Source organism: Chionomys nivalis, chromosome 2 (assembly GCF_950005125.1).
Source record: "Chionomys nivalis chromosome 2, mChiNiv1.1, whole genome shotgun sequence".
Lineage (NCBI taxonomy): Eukaryota > Metazoa > Chordata > Mammalia > Rodentia > Cricetidae > Chionomys > Chionomys nivalis.
The window spans coordinates 68997798-69002648 of record NC_080087.1 but is presented as its reverse complement, the minus strand read 5'-3'; the positions used below and the strand labels follow the sequence as shown (position 1 = coordinate 69002648).

At 41.9% G+C, this 4851-nt stretch overlaps 1 protein-coding gene across 1 annotated transcript in view; it reads left to right on the top strand.

Moving 5' to 3' along the window:
• Nucleotides 1-4851, top strand: part of LOC130868061 (leukocyte immunoglobulin-like receptor subfamily A member 6) — a 101170-nt gene that overhangs the window by 42201 nt on the left and 54118 nt on the right. The window lies entirely within an intron of this gene.

Below are 4851 nucleotides of genomic sequence, written 5' to 3'. Positions count from 1 at the left end.
GGCTCCTCTTTGCACCTTCTTTCTGGGTCTTTCTTGCCCTCTAGTTCTTTTTCCATCCATTAACTTTCTGCCTATGTTGGCTCTTAAAGATAAAGTGAGTTTCATGCTATATATGGATTTTACTATTTAAAAACTGTATGTTTGACTCCTCCATTGCTGGTGGGAGTGCAAACTTGTACAATCACTTAGGAAATCAGTGTGGCAGTTTCTCAGAATAATTGGGAATCAATCTACTTCAGGGTACAGCTATATCATTCTTGGACATATACCCAAAGGATGCTCAATCACACCACAAAGACACTGGCTCAGATATGTTCATAGAAGCTTTATTTCTAATACACAGAACCTAGAAACAATCTATATGTCTCTCAACACATGAATGAATAAAGAAAATGTGTACATTTACATAATGGTGTATTACCCAGCTGTTAAAAACAATGACACCAGGAAATTTTAAGATAAATGGATAGAACCAGAAAAATATCATCCTGAGTGAAAGAAACCAGACCCATAAAGACAAACATGGTATGTACTCACTCATAAGTGGATAGTAACTGTAATGTAAAGGATAATCTTGCTACAAACTACAGACTCAGAGAAATAAGGTGACAGGGAAGGCCCAAGGGGGATGTGTGAATCTCCCTGGGCTGGGGGAAAAGAAGAGGTGTCCTGGACAGATTGAGGGCAGATGGGAATGGGTACTTGAGGTATCAGGCTATGGGTAGGTGGAAGGGAAGAGTACTGAAAGAGATGTTTGGAAATGAGGAATTTTCAGGTTCAGGTGGAAACTTGATGCAAGACAGACTCCCAGGAATCTACAAGTGAGGGTTCCTGAACTAGCTATGCCCAGTCATCAGATTGGTGAATACCACAATTATTTTGTCAGACCTCCTTCATCCATTAAATGATGGAAACAGTTGCAAGGACTCACAACCAAACATTATGCCAAGCATGGAAAATCCAGCTGAAAAGAGAGAGGAAGAAATATAGGAGCCAAAGGAGTCAAGTGCATCATAAGAAAATCCAGAGAAACAATTAGCCTGGCTCATAGGCACTCACAGATTCTGAACCAACACCAGGGAGCCTGCGTGGGATCAGCCTATGCCCTCTACATGTATGTGACAGTTGTGTAGCTTGGTCTATTTGCGGTACTCCTAACAATGGAAATAGGGGCTGCCCCAGCCTATTTTCAACAATGGATTGCCTTCCCCAATCTAAATACAAGGAAAGGAGCTTAGTCTTAGGGCAACTTGATATGTCATGCTTTGTTGATAACTATAAGAGGCTAGCCCCCTTTTGGACAGAAACAGAGGAAGAGTGGATTGGAGGGGTGGAGGAGAGATAGAGGGAGGGATAGCAGGAGAGGAGGGAGGGGAAACTGCAACCAGGACATAAAATAAAAAATAAAATTTAAAGAAAGAAAATAAAAACATATGTTTGCAAAGAACTACAGGTAAAGAAAAACAGCTGAGAGGGGGGAAATGCTCTTCTACATGGAGGACCACACCTTTTAAAAATAAAACCCATCTGCCAAGCATGGTGGCAAACACCTTTAATCCTAGCACACAAGAGTCAGAAATAGACAGATCTCTGTATATTCAAGGCTATCCAGATCCAAATAGTGAGTTCTAGGACAACCAGGACTACACAGAGAGGCTCTTTAAAAAAGAAAAGAAATACCACACTCAAAATGGAAAATCTCATCTGTTAATGTGGGTAAGTTTAAGCATCAACTCACCCATTTTTTTTTTTTTTTTTTTGCCAAGCATTTGGGATTGTCCTCTTATACCTGAAGGGAATCAAGAACTTAACTCTCTAAATTGGTAGTATAGGGATCATGGAAGAGAGTAGAAGGGGAGGGGAGAGGAAGGAAGTGGAGCAGAGAAAAATATGTATCCCAAAAAACAATTTAAAAAATTTAAATATAACTTTGAGTAGAGTCCGATACAATGGGAAACCCATAACCGGTGCTGCTGGTTGTCCATTAATACATCTATCTCGATAGCTGGGGCCAATATGTGAAGCTGCTTCAAATTTATGAATAATGATGTTTTGCCGGATCATTATAATGTACTGCAATATGGTGTAAAAATAGCCTCTATAGTAAATGTTTTCAATAGATCACATCTTAAGACAGGTGTCTGCCACATGGGAGAGAGGAAAAAGAATCATTTTTCCTACAAGGTCAGCAGAGGCAGCACAGTTACAGCACTCCATACCCAATAAGACAAAATTCACCATGGAACTTTTGATACAAGTGAAAAAAGCGACTTTTTCGACCAAGCAGCAACCTTGGTATATTGCAAGGTATTTAGCAATATAGAAAATAGGAACAACTCAGTAAATATATTTTTACAAAGGAAAAAAAAAGAACTTAACTCTCACGTTAGAATATACTCTGAAACTGTCATCACCTGTCTTAGCAATTATAACTCCCATGATGACTTGATGGCTTTTATTGTGATATTATGAATTTTATCTTCCCATAGCTTTGATTTAAAAGTGTTTTAAATGTTATCAGTATCAACATTCTGGCTTCTGCTTGGTTTTACTTGAATAAAATACCTTTTGTGATCCTGGTGTGGGAGGCTTTTCTGTCTATGTGTGGCTTTTATTGGTTAATGAATAAAGAAGTGTTTTGAGCCTATGGCAAGGGCAGAACAGAACTAGGCAGGAAAATCTAGGCTGTATGCTGGGAGAAAGAAGGGTGGAGTCAGAGAGAAGTCATGGAGCTGCCCGAGAGAGACACTGGGAACTTTACCAGGTAAGCCACGTGGTGATACACAGATGAATAGAAATGGGTTAAATTCATATGTAAGAGTTAGCCAATATAAAGATAGAGCTAATGGGCCAAACAGTAATTTAACTGATACAATTTATGTGTGATTATTTCAGGTCTAAGCTAGCTGGGTGGCCAGGAACCAACAAGCAGCCTCCACTACAGAATCCCTTTCTGCTTGGTTCATTGTTCAGGGTAAAGAGAGTCTCTCATCTCTTGTATCTAACTGAATCTTTAAATCCATTTATACCCTCTCTGGCTTTTGGGTTCATGACTCAATTAATTTACCTCTATATTAATTATTGAGGGGCTTGAGAGATGGCTAACTTAAGAATACTGGGTACTTTCTCAGAGTATATGGGGTTTGATTCTCAGGACATCAAAGGCAGCTTAAACCTTTCTGTAACCCTAGTTCCATGGATGTGGTGCCCTCCTCTTGTCTCAATAGACACAAGGCACATATGTGGTTCATAGAAAAACATGTAGACAAAACACACATATGTGCAATACATTAAAAATTAAATTGAATAAAAAATGTCTGTTGGTAGATTGGTATGATGTTCTAGTGGTTAAGTACACTTGTTGCACTTCAAGAGGACTTGAGTTGGGTTCCTAGCACCCATGTCATGTTGCTAACCACTGTCTTTAGCTACAGTTTCATAGGGATTTGATACATTCTTTTTGTCTTGAAGGCCATGTGGACACCTGGAATCTGTGATTGGTATCTGAGTGCCATGCTGCCTCTAGGGAGGTGCCAATCTTAATGGACTTCACTGCCACCTGGGACAATAGTAACATTCAGACCTGGATGTTGCTGAGAACCTTGTCTGGGTCTGTGGTCCTACTGCAGCTGGGGACTGTGTTGAAGTCTGAGGCCCGTGTTGCCACCAAAGGTCGTACAGAAGCCCGGAGTTGGGGCTGCAACCTGTGGCCTTCTTGATGTCCGGGAGCTGTCCTGATCTGTGTTATTTTTTTTTTTGAATATTTATTTATTTTTATTTTTTTTTACTTATTTATTTATTTTTATTCTTTTTTAATTAAAATTTCCACCTGCTCCCCATTTCCCATTTCCCTCCCCTCCTCCCAAATATTGCCCTCCCCCCACTTCCCTCCCCCTATCCCCACTCCTCTTCTCCTCCCCCCACTCCATTCCCCCTCCCTCTCGATACTGAAGAGCAGTCCAAATTCCCTGCCCTGCGGGAAGACCAAGGTCCTTCTATCTACGTCCAGAAAGGTGAGCATCCAAACAGGCTAAGCTCCCACAAAGCCAGTTCATGTATTAGGATCGAAACCTAGTGCCATTGTCCTTGGCTTCTCATCAGTCTTCATTGACCGCCATGCTCAGAGAGTCCATCTGTGTTATTAATGCTTCTACCTGGAGCTATAATGTTGCTGGGGCCGAGCAGCTGCTGAACACCATTTCTGTGTCTGTGGTCTAGCTTCAGCTGGGGTCTTTGTTGATGTCTGTGGCCTGTGTCACCTCAGGGGGCCATAGAAACCATGTGTAATGAATCAGTGACCATGCTTAGCCGGTCTGCCCTTCATTGGCCCTGTGAAAGCTAGCCCTGCCTTCCTGGACACTGCAGTAATAGAGTTGACCCTGATCCTCACTCAAGAACTGGCTCCTGCACTTGTGAGAGATGGTCCCACCCCTTACCTCAGTTGAAAGAGAACTGACCCTGATGGTATTGGCTCCACTACCTCATCTGAGGTTTGCTGCCCCAGTGTCTCAGATTGACCAGCTGGGCTGACACCCAGGCCCAAAATACTGGATTCCCACAGCTGCCCTGAGTCACAGAGATCCTCCAGCTATTGTTCCACAGGACCAGCCCCTTCACAATCTCCAGCACATCCTAGATGGGGTACAGTGATGATAGGGTATCAGAAACCAGAGGCTTTGAACCAGAAGACCAGGGACTCATTGCAACGAACATTGCTATTAAAGCTGATCGGACAAAACCATAAACTATGTGACACACTGCTCCCAGGTCCACCAGGATGAATGAAGAGGTGTCGGGGAGGTTAGAAAGAAGAAGAAATAAAGCTTTTTTTGTTTTGTTTTGTTCTTATTT